The sequence below is a fragment of the Anas acuta genome, chromosome 5 (genome assembly GCF_963932015.1).
Source record: "Anas acuta chromosome 5, bAnaAcu1.1, whole genome shotgun sequence".
In the NCBI taxonomy this organism is placed as follows: Eukaryota; Metazoa; Chordata; class Aves; order Anseriformes; family Anatidae; genus Anas; species Anas acuta.
In genome coordinates, this window is record NC_088983.1 from 51,930,666 (window position 1) to 51,945,104 (window position 14,439).

The 14,439-nt window shown below is 41.4% G+C and overlaps 1 long non-coding RNA gene across 1 annotated transcript in view; it reads right to left on the reverse strand.

The window, feature by feature from the left end:
* Positions 1 to 14,439, reverse strand: part of LOC137857771 (uncharacterized) — a 374,251-nt gene that overhangs the window by 324,125 nt on the left and 35,687 nt on the right. The gene's annotated exons all lie outside the window — the stretch shown is intronic.

Genomic DNA, 14,439 nt, shown 5'->3' on the forward strand with positions numbered 1-14,439 from the left:
TTTCAAACAAGAAGACCCAATTGCTTGGTCTGTGTTCTCTAAAAGTCCAACCTGTCAGGATGAGAATTAATTATTATAGCTTTGATTAACTTTAAGCTTTCCCCCTCCCCTTTTCTCCCTGGTTAATTTGGGAGAGGGGAAAAATAGGACTCAGATTAGTATAATTTCCCAACTTGCATCAAATCCTCTGTTTCTGTAAGACAGATTCATGGGGTAATAATGACATGCTGCTACTAGTATGCATTTTTTAACCTAAAATATACCATTAATTAAATTTATTTCACTGAAAAAAAAATCCATTTAATTGGTTGGAGGTTGCAAATTGTGGTTTTAGTTATTAACTCTAAGTTTTAATGGTTGTTATTCTTATAGTAGCTGTATGCATCAGAATGCTATTTAAACAACCAGGCATCATGCTTTTAAGATTTAAAGCAACCATTCAAATAATGTTCACTACAGTTCTATTACAATAATGTAGCAAATCCATATTTCATGATGTAAGGATATGAAATGAGCTGGCCGTGGGTGCACAAGGGCATCTAATGGGAGCTGAAAGGAGAGCATTCAGAATGAGAGGGTATCTGCATTTAAGTCAATTAACACCAGAAGTCTTTGTAAATAACTGCTGGCGATTTCAAAGTGGAATTCTTATCAAGTGATGGGTGTGAAGATGTGAAATTTATAGATGGCCTGGTCTACTGAAGCCCAGCTGAAAGTGTCAGTGATTCCTGGCTCACGTGGTTGCAGTGACCGGTGGTGCTGCAGTTTGACTCCACGCTGAAGGGAGTTTGTTGGTGAGGTTGGGATGGGGTGGAGGCAGCGTCTGAGCTTTGTGGGCTGGAGGTGGGCCTGGACCCTTCGAGCTGCCCAGTTCTGGGATGCAGACAGCTTCAGGTCTACGGTAGTCGTCTGCACTACCCCAGTCCTCTAGACATTTGAGGTCAGGCCTCCTTCTGCAAAAATTACTTGGCTCCGTGCTAGTGCACAGTGCAGTTGGTTTTAATCAGGGGGTATTTTTCACAATATTCCTGTATGCTGTGTTCTGTGCTTAAGGGTTTTACTTTATTCCTTCTGCTGTGCTTAAGTGGAACTGAAACTTTAGGAATAGATATCTACTACTCTTTTTCCAAAGAAAAACTATTTTAATGTTGAACAGATTCCATATAAAATAGGTGGTACGTCACCATGCTGCTGGGGTGTTCATTCCTTACCACACGAGTTGGAAAGGGACATGGAGCTAGAAGGTACTGATGGCTGCTGTAAACTAACAACAGGTAAAAAGCAGGTTGATGCTGATGGGTTCACTCGCCATCCACGAGGGCTCCACATGTGCCTCGCTTTCCAAATGTAATTGAAATTAAGAATTTTTCCCATATACCGCTGTTACTCTCTGCAATTTTCAGAGCTCACCAGTTGCACACGGCAGTGCCATGACAATGCAGCATGGGTCGGACTGTCCTTCAGCTGCGTGGCCTATACGTGGTAGATAAGCTCTGGCAGGTCACAAGGGAAAGAAATCTTAGCTATGCTGTGTTGATTCACAGTCTGCGCCCTCTGCTCAGGTTACGAAGGAAGAGTGACAGAACAAAGTTTGAATTAATATGCTTGAACCCTGTCTTTTGTTAGACTTTGGCAGCTGGCTGGCTCCCTTTAGGAAGCACAGTAGGACAACCTCCAGTACCCTTACTGAGAGAGCAGAAATATCTTACCCTAATTCAGGAAGTGGCCACTTCATATTGCTTTGATCAGGAGTAAGAAGTTGGACCCACAACCCCTGTTTACAGATAGGTCTATAATGGAGTGACAATGTGTGCACAAATACCAGGCCCAACTCTTTTTCTTCAGTGCACGCGCCTGATTCTTGATTGTTCCAACTATGTCTGGGTAGCTGGGGAAGACTAGGTTGCTATTAGCAATGGCTGGAAATCCTGCAGTATTCAGACAAATAATGGAAACCTTTTTATGAAATCTTCATTTAAAATTGGGGAGCTACAAAATCATATAGGATGGTAAGATATTGCCATGGCAAAGACTGACAAGACCTCATTCTTCATAAAAATCTGTAGGATCTGGTGTAATTTTTATGGAACAGCATTTATTTATTTATTATTTTCTCTCTGTCTTTCTTGTCTCTTTTTTTTTCTCTACTTTTTCTTTTCTTTTCTTTTTTTTTTTTTACTCTTTTTTTTTTTTTTTTTTTTTTTTTTTCCTGCAAGAGATCCAAATCACACCTGGAATAGTTCTGTAAACAGAATGTTTAATTTTCTTTATACGGAAGTTCTGTAGTTTGAAAGGTTGGAATTAAATAATCATTAAGGTCACTTCCAACCCAAACCATTTATGATTCTGTGAAGTCCACTGGATTTTGTTTCATTCCACTTAAATTGTGTCATGCTTGGTACTGCAGTGTTTGAAAGCTCTTCACTTGCTTGGTGATAACAAATGTGCTTTTCTGTTTGGGAATGGCTAGACCTGGTGTCCAGGAAGAGGAGGCTGTACCAGTTTGTCCAAGTTTAGGTGGACAGACCTCCATTTACAAATCATGAATATTTATTCTTGAGGACTAGATGCAGTGTATTTTTGGATGGTCTTCCTGAGTGAGTGTAAAAATGGATGTTCTGGTCATCCTGGTAGTGAATGGTTTCTGACCTTCATTATGATATGAAACAAAAAAAAATTCTAGCCAGCCATTTCTGATCAGAGGGTGTTATTTTGTTATGCTAGCTTCTTAAGAGGGCAGGAGAAAAAAGAGGTATTTTCTCTTTTGCAAGCAATTTAATTTAATATGGTGAGTTGAGGCCATTTGCCTAGGTGCCCTGCAATGTAAAAAAAAAAAATAGATAAAATAAAATCAAGTAGAAATAAGTAAAATATATTATTGTCAGATTTTCTGGAGGAGAGATGGAATACCATCTCGCCCAAACTACAGCTGGGGAAGGACCTTGGGAGTGTACAGAATTGGTCTAAACACAGGAAAACCAAAGGGCTGTTTGGCAATAAGTTGTTTTCCTAGCTGAAGCCTTTCAGAAAGGTGGAGGGAAATAGAGCAAACTCATCAGCTGTCTCCTTACAAGCCAAAATAAATGACATGCACCAAGGTCATGATACATTTTGAGACAATCAGAATCTTGAGGATTTTTCGACATGCTGAGCACTTCTCCCAGCTGAGATGTGTGGCGTGTGGTTCTTTTCTCTTCTTCCACTGATAACTCATTCAGGAGGACTCGTGGTCTTGGACTACAAGGCTCACGGCCTGCTTTTTAATTGTAGAATGATACTGAATATGAGGGGAGAAAAATAGAAGAGGTAATCGCTAAACGAAGCGTTGATCAGGTTAATTGATCAGGTCTTCTGTCAGTCAGCCCACCAGTAGGATAAATAAGTTCTGTCTTTCTTTTACCTCAGGTGGTTGCATGGCTCAGGTACTAAGTGCATGTGGTGTGGCTCCCTTTCTTGCTGGTGGAAGCGCAGGTTCTTCCTTTTGGTGACCTACTGTACGCAGTTTCATTACGTCCATTACTTACTGCTCTATTTATCAAACTTTCTTAATCTGCGACCTCCTGTTTGATTCCTCTTTCTTGCTGTTATGTTCTTGAAATCTTAATTTTTACCAAGATAGTGACTGTCTGTAATCACTACCCGGAAACTCACTCCCTTTTCCCCAAAGAACTGACTTGCTGACAGCAAGCCAAGGTAGGTAGCCAGCCTTGTGGCTACCGCAGGTACTTGCAGCTGCTTCCCCGTCCACTGATGTCAAAAAAACAGAGCCACTGCTGATGAACCTTGTGGTTTTTTTTCTGACACCATGAGTGTGTTTAAGTTCTTTTGCAGCCTCCATTTCATGAAATACTTGTGAACACAGAGGGCAGGTTCCTGCCTTTGTGCGTACCAATGAATTTCCGAGTGGCACAGATGCAGCAGGTGGCAGAACCAGTTTTGTTGAGCCTGGGTGAGTGAAGCTCTGCCCATGGTGGTAGGGGATCTGTGCATTTCATGACAGTTCAAAGTCCATACGATCATCTAAGTTACAGCTGCCTTCTCTCGTGTTTCTCTTCAAATGAAATTATTCTTGTTAAAGGACATGGGTGATAAGAGATTCTGACGTTGGTATATTTAATTTCAATTTAAGGGGAAAAAAAAATCCCCTATATTGTGTGTCTGTTGCTTCAGATCTTGTGATGGGTTGTTCAGGGTTGGCTGGTCTTCAGCTGGAAGTTGAAAAAGATTGTACTGGAAATCCCTGGGGGCGTTGGTTACGTTGGTTGGTTAAAGCAGGGGTCAGAAGACATGGATAGCACCTGTGCTGTAACACTCATCCTGTCTCTGTCGGTCCCCTTGCGGATGCTGTTGGCTCGCAGAGACAAGCGAGGCCCTCAGAGGGACGGGGATGCTCTCCTCTGACCTGTCCCCAGCAGCTGGCCTCGCTGCTCTTGTGGTGTCTCTGATGAGAGCACCCCGCTGAGCAGGAGATTGGGAAGAGGTAGAGACAGCCAAGGTCTGGGGTGTTCGAGACTGAGCTGGAGCAAGGACAGGGTGGAAAGTCAGCACTGTTTGACCTGTTCACATCTCCATGCCTCGGTTTAACCCACCTATTGTGACAGTCACCCTCAGCTACAATTATTATTACGAGTGTGACTGTTACATAGCACCGGGGGTTATGCCTGATGCTCAGGAGAGGGCAGCAGGGCATTAGGAGCCCAGGGAGCTGCTGGCTTGGTGGGGCAGGACACCTCACCCGGGGGTCTCTCACCTGCACTCAGGAGTTAGTGTAAAATGAGGGATCAGGGGAGGAATGACCATCCTCCTGCCCTAGGCTTCGACCCCGTTGCCCCACTCCCAGTGTTGGGAAGGGTTCATTAATAGTGCTTACCATGAGGCTTTTCTCCTCAGTATCAGGAGACAGAAGATAAAGAGCAATCACGCAGCTAAAATTATCTAGTTAAAGTCATATAAAATGTAGAGTAAATATTTATATGAAAAGCAGGTAAAACACAGGACAGAATTCTCCAGAAGGAACTAATTTCTTCGAGCACACCAAGAGCTGCATTTTAAGAGCAAGCCTAAGTTATGAAACACTTCCTTTAAAGGAACCATTTTGAAACATGCCATTTGATTTCCCTGGGCTTCTTTCCGTCGTTGGTAATGGTCCACCAGTATTAATTGATGGATGATTACTGATTTCACAAGTGCCTCTAAGTTAAGCTTCGTTGTTTCTTAAAGAAATTGATACAATTTGGGGTCTTTTCTCCTAAAATCAAACGGAGTGAAAGCTAGTGGTAGCAAAGTCTTTTTTTTTCTATTTTTTCTAGGACCACTGTAGGACTGGGGGAGATGTAGCCCTGGGTGAAAGCCTGGTGCAAACTCCATGGGAGAGCTACCTCCCACCAGAGCATGGCATCAGCAGCTCACTCACACGTTAGGAAATTAGGGACAAACAAGTCTGAGGCACCGCGTTTAGGAAAGAGCGAATTTCACCCTTTGGAAGGAAGGTGGCTACCCTCAGACATCCAGGTAGCGTGTTGTGCATGCTGCAGTGACATTCAGTGTTGCCATCATGCCTTGTGGTAAACTGAGTTTTGTGTGATCCAGGGCATCGCCGTCGCCTTGCACTGCATGGCACAGAATCACCTTATGGCAGGGGTGACCCGAGTGAGTGAACAGCCCCGCTGGGCACGGGAAGGGCATTTCTATGCTTAAAGTTAAGCGTTTGTGCAAGTCTCATGTCGAATTGGCCTTGGAAGCATGAAAGATGTCTGCTGGGAAAGGGAGAGGAGTGGTGGAGGAAGGCAGAGAGAAATCCTTCGAGGGGGTTATCCCTTGCTTACTCGGCTTCTGTAGAGTGGCACCAGGGCAGGAGAGCAGGGGAGCCTTTGCTACGTGCTGCTATGGGAGCTGCGTGTGTCTGGGTACATAGTGTGGTAACACGTCAGGTGCATGGCACCAGTGGACGCAGGAAAACGTGCATGTGTGTGTGGAGGGGTGCATGAGCTCTGCGCGATTCCCCATTTTCGTTTCTGTGGGATATGGTGCAATAAAAAAGTGAGGTAAATAAAACCGAGATACGAGCATTCTCAGGGGAATTGCATACATGGGCTTTTAAGATTTAACATTGGGCATGTAAACAGGAGAATAATTACCATAAGCAGCTAATGGCAGTTCTTGCATGTGCTCGTGGGACAGAATTCCTGGAAAAGAAGTTGGAAAAGTGAATGTTGCACAACCCATATAAACCCTTAAGTCTTTTCCAATAAGTCCCAATGTCTCAGGAACCCCAATGTCTACAGAGACAGAAATTGCAGTGCCTGGGCTGCTGAAGCAAGGTTTCGTTGTACGTGTATGTGCATACCTGTACATCCATGTGAGTTTATGGATGCGTTTTAGGGTCTGTCCTAAAGCAGGAATGGAATTTAGAAGGGAAGATACCTGTTCTGAAAATATAAAGGGAAGCCATTTTTTTTTTTTTCTCAGCTGTGGCTAATTGTAGTTTCTGAAAGCATTGTGGTTTGTCCTGACAAAATGAGGATTAAACAAGCGTATGTTTTGGAAACTTTGACTAACCAGAGTCCTGGTGAAAGACAGTAGTGTTTCTGTAGCGCTTGGGTGTTTCGTGCAGCTTGCCCTTGGCACAAGAGGCAGAATTAGTTATCCGCAGTTGGCAGCAGGGAGGTACGGTGTTCCCCCTACCCATGCAAGGCAAAGTCGAGAGATGCCCTCTCATTTCATATGGAGCATGTTAAGAAGGGTATTTAACTAATTTAAAAGCAGACAGAAAGGTAAATGCAGCAACTGTTGTTGTTTTTTTTTTCCCCCCTTTGAGTTTGAATAGGAAAATAATTAAAAGCAAGCATTGCATTTTATAAGCAACATATTAGTCTGCATGTGGAATTTCTTTGTTGCAAATTACAGACCCAGGGCCTGATCCTGCTGTAAGGGACATTAGTGGCACATTTCCTATTGATTTCAGAAAGAAGGAGCAGACCTCAGCTTAACACGTGACAGGTGAAAGCTGCTCCTTTAGAAGGATGCTGCCCATTACTTCCAGGCCCCCAATTTATGCTTTCTTAGTGTCCCGAACAAAAGCTAGACGTGAATTGTACATATTGTAAGTGTAATGGGGATTGTTTGTAAATGTAAATGCTGTCTTTAACATTGCTGAACCAAAAATATAAAAGATTGTGCCAGTGAATGAAAGTGAAACTGGCTGAGAACAAAAGTGAAACCAACAGGCGCCTTTCACTCCCCAGGCTGAGGAAAATGCAGAAAAGTAAATCCTGGACAGGTGATGTTGAACAGTAAAATTGAATTTTAAAAATTTCTTTACTTTTATTAGTGTAGAAAAGTGTTGCTAGTGACCCAGGTAAAGATTTTCCCTCTCTTAGTGTAGGTGCTTTTCTTGATGGTATCTCTTTAAAAAGTCAGGGTTGACAAGAAATGCCTTTTTTTTTAAATCTTTTTTTTTTTTTTTCTTTATGATGTTAAGGGCCATATCCATGTGTCCCACATGTTAACCCCCTTTTCCCTCTTCTTGCCTTGCATCACAGTTTTCTGAGCCATTTACACAAGTATGCTGACAGGAGCATGTGCTAGAGCAGCACAGAGCTCACCTTGCTTTGCAAAAATATGGGTGCCTGTTCAGCAAGTTCCTAGAGAAGGAAAAAAATATGTAGCTCTAAAAACATATGAAAATGAGGGTAGAATGTGTTTAATCTGTGAAATACTAAAAAAGGGAGACAGTGTAGCAAAGGGGAGAGAGAGACTTTCAGTTCTTCCTGCCTGGTCAGCACGAGACAAATACACAGAAAAGTGGGCAAAAGCCAAGCAAATAACAGCAGAGGGTAAAAAAAAAAGCATGGGGTGCCATGGGGAAAAAGAGAGAATGGAGGAAAAGAAAGGTTTAGATATGTTAACCTTGTGCAAAATGCTTTCTTGGTTAACTTTTGTCAATGTCTAGGAAATAGGGTGGAAAAATACGTGTGGCAACAGTCTGTAAGGATCTAAGCACTATGAGGAGGGGAAAATATATGGAAAGAGAAGAGTAAAAGATGGAAAAAAAGATTTCAACATAGGCAGATCTTTTTTTTTCCCTTAAAAAAAAAAAAAAAAAAAAAAAGGCAAAGCAGTTTACTCATAAATGCCACACACTACACTACTGGGGTTTTCTGACCATGGCTTTCATTGATAATGTTTATTAAATGACAAAATTGAAGCAAGGGCTTTTTTGGGAAGTTTACTATGCCGTGAATTTGTACTCATTACCTTAACTGTTTTTTGTCTGAAGTTTGTTTGAAAAGGCACGGAGGAAAAAAAAAAAGGCATAAAAATGGTGTATAGACAGTGATTTTAGCTGGCAGCTGCCTCACAGGTGAAGGAGGAGGTAGAAGCCTCAAACCTGCAGGCCTGTGTAAATTCTGTGTTATAACAAATAAGTACGCAATAACACAAATCCCAGAAAAATGGGTAAAGCAAATGTCGTATTTATCTGGGAAGGTGTTCAACTTTTAAAACAGGGGAGGGAAAAGTTGTTGCGGGAAGGAGTATCTCAGGACTCTGTCCCTCATATAAATTGCTTAAAAAAAAAATAGATTTCAATTTATGTGAAATAAGGGATTTTTTTCTTTTTTAGTATAAGGTCATGCAATTTACAGATTAAATGATGCAAATGAGATGCAGTTTTCAGCAGTTCACAGGCCTTTAAGAACTCAAAAACAGGTTTGGAGATTCTCGAACTTGTGTTGAACATGTAGGGGGATAATTTTTGACACGACTACCTGACTTATCAAAAACAGTTTTGATGACCCTAGTTAGAATATAATAGGAATTTTTTAAATGCTTTTCAGCATGAGAAATACAAAGCCTGGTGATGGCCAGATAATTTGAACAATCAGAAACAGGCCTAAATGTATAATAATTTTAATGTATTTTCTCTTACATTGTAGGGAATGTGGCACAGCCCCTGCTTCGGACAGAAAGACAGCCGTCCAAAGGAAATGAGCATCAGTTCTCAGGTAACGTGCTGTTACTCATTGCTTTTGACATAGAAAGAAAATAACTTTTCTGTTAGGATTAAATAATACCTGACCCTTTGGCCTTTTCGGTTTTGTAGTTTGTCGGTGACATTTTGCACAAGCCCAAAGATTTTTGTTTTATTTTGGGAGAGGTGAGGAGGCAAAGTGTTGTGAGGGAGGGCACTAAATATGAAGTCCCTCTGAAGTCTGGTCAGTTGCATGAGAATAGCAGTGCTGCTTGTGTTGTACTGGATTTTCCCATTAAAACATGTAAGCAATAGGATGTTATAGGAAGATAGATGTATTTGTTAGCTGTGGTGTGTGTTTCAGTTCACCTTGTATTAGAATACCAAATAAATTTGGAGTGGTTGCTGTAATTTGTGGTTGGTCAAAGACAGGGCTAAAAAAAATAGTTCTTTCTAATTGTTTGTGGCTTTGTTATATTCACAAATATATTTGATGTCGTAGCAATTAAAAATAGCCTGTTTTGATTAACTTGAAGGAAAGATACTTGTTTTTAAAGCATGCTGGTTAATTAAGCAAGAGTCAGTAAATGGCATAAAGCTATAGATAGGATGCTTTCTGATAATATGCAATTCCTTGAGGTCAAATTAGTCATTAAGTAAAATTTTCTGATCAGCAAAGAGGCTATATTTCTAAGAGGTTGTATAGTTTGTGTGAGCTTATTATACACCAATAGAAAAAGGAGCTGTGTTAAAGTGTTGGACGTGCTGTTGTATTACGGTTCATAACTTATTCTTTCTGGTCTGGATTGTTTATTTAACTCTGATAATTTAGACAAGAGAGAAATGTAAATCCCATTTACCAAATTGGTGTTTGTAGCATTTAAAAAAGAGAGAGATTAAAAATGGCTTGAAATCTCTAAAATCTATGATGTTGTTCTGCAGCCTTTTAAAAGGCAAAAATCCAAATAATAATATTTCCACTACCAAAATAATATACAATATTTAAGAACAACAGAAATTGTTGTTAGAAGGGCTTTGAAATAAACAATACGTTTAGATAGAGAGTTAGGATTTTGCAGTATTTTTCTTCCCATATTCTCCCTCCTTTTTGGAAAGGAAAATTGAAGGATTCCTTTTAAATATAAAATGAATAAACAAATACAATTGGAATGAAACGTTATGCTTGATATTTGGTGAAATTTCTTCTGTTAAAAGTATTTAGTTTTTTAAATGCAAGTGCTGTGAAATAGTCTATCTCAAAGTTTGTGGGTAGAAAATGTTTTAGTATTTTTGTTCATACCTGAGGAATCCATTTTAGAAGTCCATTTTCCCTGTTTGCAAAATACATTTTTATTAGATCTATGTATTTGGGTTAAGACTTACTTAAAATTACTTAATTAGGTTATACTGAAATTCTAAGTGATTTAAAAAGAAGGATTATGGTAATATGACAAAACATAACACTATTTTCATTGAAATCCTTAAATAAAGCCCTTTTAACATGCCAATTTTAAAAATCTATAAATTTGTGGTGTTAAAATAGTACAAAATATAAAAAGGCCGAACTCATAATGGAATATATAATCCTGTACCAGTGAGCAGGGACTTTGTAGGTACGTCTGGAGTATGGCAGGAGGTCATTTACACCTTCAGTTTGTTTTTGAGCATTTCTCTTGTGGTATTGTCCTGTTTAAGACATTGTCATATATTCGTGGAATACTTGTAAAATGTTTGTGATTGATTAGTGAAGAGAAAATGTAGAGAAAGAGGGAAAACATCCGCTAACCTGGATGGGCATTGATTGTGTTTTCCAAGGAAATTTTGAAAAATATACCAAAGTAAAAATTGCCACAGTAAGGAATAATTTTTAAATAATTACGTTTGTGCTATTTGGAATAGCGTGACTGTGAATTGTCTTTAAAAACCTCCTGTAAGTGTCTGAAAAACAGTACAACATAAAAAGGCTTTCCAATTGTGTTTTCTCTAGATAAATCTATTGGCTTGAAGGCTGATACAGGGGACAGGATACTAAAAAATAAACTGAAAAAAACAGCTATATACGTGCTTTTATTATCGATACTTCTTTTTTTTTTTTTTTTTGAAGGAAAATGTGTATGTGTTTCTTTCCTCTCTGTTGATTGTGGTCTAAAATAAATAATAAATTTGTATTGATTTATTTTTTAAAAAAAGAAGTATTTGTATGAAAAAACCTGGCAGTAAGCTTGTTTAACTTGGTGTTTTAATTTTGGAGAAATAGCAGCATGTTTCTGGATATTTGCATTTGTTTGAGAGGCTGGAGCACAAGCCAGGTTTCTGTGTAGTCTGTCAGGCAGTTACACGTCTGAGCATGTTACAGTTTGTAGCACTACAAATTAGAGCCATTTGACTTGTATTTGCTGTATCGTGCTTTCTTAAAAAAAAAAAATATTACAGATGAAAGAGATGTCCAGGACACGAATTCTGTGTGTGCTGGGGGGTCTCGGGGAGCAGATAGGCAGCTCCGGCGGGGGGCCGGTGAAACCCAGGGAGTTTTACTAGGAGGTTGTGCTGTGAATGAACTTATATTATCTCCCCCCCTTCAGTTTGTGACTTTATAGATGGATTCTGACTGTGTGGGTTATTTTTTAAGCTCACAGTAGGTTGTTTGCATGTACATCATTTGCTGCTTATTTTGCAGACCGGAGTTGGAAAAGTGCTGCATGTGTTAATCAGACGTACACCGGGCACCTATATGGGGAGTGTATAGGAAGCAGGAGAGGGCAAAGTGTGACAGTTTCCACACTACTTTCTCTGCACAGTGTTTACTCATAATGTTGTCCCAAAGTTTCTGGGGTTTTGGGGGGGGGGGGCTCTGCGGCTGTTTGGGAGTTAATTCACTTCTTAGAATTAGTGTTTTGAAGTAAAAGTGGTAGAAAAAAAGAAAAAAAAAGGAAAAAATAAAAAGAGTGTGAGGGGACTGGTTGGCAGCGTTATCAGGAGCTGCAGCGGGGACCGGGAGCACGGGAACCCGGCGGCCGCCTGGGCCGGGCCGGGCCGGGCCGTGAGGCGCTGCCACCACCACCACGGGCCGGGCCGGGCCGGGGGCGGCCATGAGGAGCCGGGACCCGGTGTGGGGCCCGGCAGCGGCCCCGCCATGAGGCAGCGGCGGCCGCCGGGAGGGGAGAGGGGCCCGGGGTGGGCAGCCAGGGGCCGGCGGCGGCTGCGGAGCCCCCTCGGCGCCTCAGAGGGTTAACGGCGGGCGGCGGGCGGCTGGGAGTTGTAGGCGCCGCGGCATGCCGGGAGCGGGCGGAACGGGGCCGCGCCCGCCCGACATGGCGGCCGCCAGGGCCCGGCTGCACGGGCCCGCGGGGCAGAGGGGGCTCCGCGCTGTCCCCTGAGGGGACCGGGCGGCTCCTGGATGCTCCTGGCTGCTTTGGGGGGCACAAATTGAGCCAAAGCAGCCGTGTGAGGGGGAAGGAGCAAGATGCGAGCAGGAGGGGAAGCGCCTGGGAGTTGGAGCTGTGTGGGGACAGAGCACGGAGCGCCCCGGGCTCGGCTGTGGGGCAAGGAAGGACGAGGAGGAAAAATGTTAAACGATTGTTTTTTTTACTAACGGCAGGCCCAGAGGGCGAGGTCAGGTGGTTGTTAAGCATTCTGGTGTGTTCAGGGAATCTGTTCGTTAGCTGGAGGTAGCTTCTTGTATGGGGGAAGGGAAGAGAAATAAAAGTATATGGAACTAATCGTAAATGGACTCGAACTTTAACTCTTCCCCTTTGCTCTTAGAAGGGAGATCCTGAAAGATCCAGTTGCGTGCACCAGCAGCTACCTCAGCGTAGTGTTGCTTAATGAACTTAAGCTGGGCGTGTTGAAACGCTTCATGGGAATGGTACAGGGAAGGTTTCTGTTAGGCAATTTCGTTTTGTTGTAGTAGCAATCCTCTGGAAGCACGGGAGAAAGCTGAAATTATTAGTTAATTAATAAATGATCGTGTGAAAAAAAAAAAAAGAGGTGTTGAGATGACCTGAAAAATGGGAGTACCTCAGAGCTTTGTTTTCTGTCACATGTGTTATAGTTCAGTGCTGAGAGGAGGCATGCGAGGAACTGCAGAAGTTTTTGTATTTGTGTCAGAAAGTACATCATATTTTGCCAATTATCACCATCTGTAACATTGCTGTTAAAGTATACGTGGACGGACGTAAGTCTCAGCAAAGAAATGTGCTTTTTTTGAGGGAAGGTGTGGTTCTAGTGGAAAGCAAACGGCCTTTTACGTACCAAAAGAAACTCTTGGTTTTACACAAAATGTGGTAAGAGTCTGTGTGCCTGCTTTTTATACCCTGGTTGTTTGGATTTGCAGAGTTAAACTGTTGAAGATGATTTGAGATTCAAAATCAGCAATTCCAGAGCAAAATAAAATACCATGAAAGAAAACACCAGTGTCTATAATCTGTTGTAACATATTTTAAGCTTCATAGTGTATAGCCTACTCTATTCACATCAGAAAAGAGCCGTTGCTTTTCTAGCTCTTCCAAAAATAATTTTACTGGGTTCTGTTTACTTGTTTCAGTAACAGTGGAATTACAAGAGTGCAGTAAATAGAATCTATTATTCTTCTAAAAGTGTGTAACTTTAAATACCATATACATAGTGGAAGCTACATGTAAAGGGTGGGAAATACTTGAGGATGCCAAATGGAAGGACAGAGTTTGTAATACCTATTTTCTAATCTCAGAGCCATAATCCACAGGTTTTGAAGGATGAAATAAACAAAGATAAATTAAATGTGATGAAATGCAATGTATTTTTAGGAAAAACAGATTGTGTCAGAATAACTTGTTATTTCATGTTATGTTAGGACAGAGAAAATACAATAGATGTAATATGTTTCATTGTCAGGTACAGTGATTTTGGACCATGGGGGGAAATTTGTAAAATGGAAAAAATCGGGACTAATGAAACTGTAATGCAACTTAGGAATGCACCGAGAGATAATAGATGGAAAGAGGATGTACTGATGGAAAGGAGGCTGCAATCTGAGTTTGTCTGACTGTGTCAGAAATTATTTAGTGTTTTCCTTAGTGACACTTGTGCAGAAGTCGAAGTGCAGGGACGAAATTGCATGACGCACAGCTGGGAGATGGCATCAATAGAGAGTGGGATTGGAACATCCATGTACCAACAAGACGAAGTAAAACCAAGATTAATAGAATTTGATGGGATTTGCTGATGCAAATAGAAGCTAATCACAATCTCTCCTGGAAGAGCTCATCAGTTTGGCAGTGAATTAGTAGTTGGTGTAGTAGTCAGCAGCAGAATGATAGTATACTGCTAATGTGATGTGGCTGAGAGAATAAATAAATAAAAAAGGTGGTATCCTAGAATGTATTACGGGAGGGACTTCCACTGTCTACAGAAGATATTATTGTTGAAGCGTGTGGTTTTCGTGAGACCTTATCCGGAGCCCTGCTGATCACCCGCATTCAGATAAACTG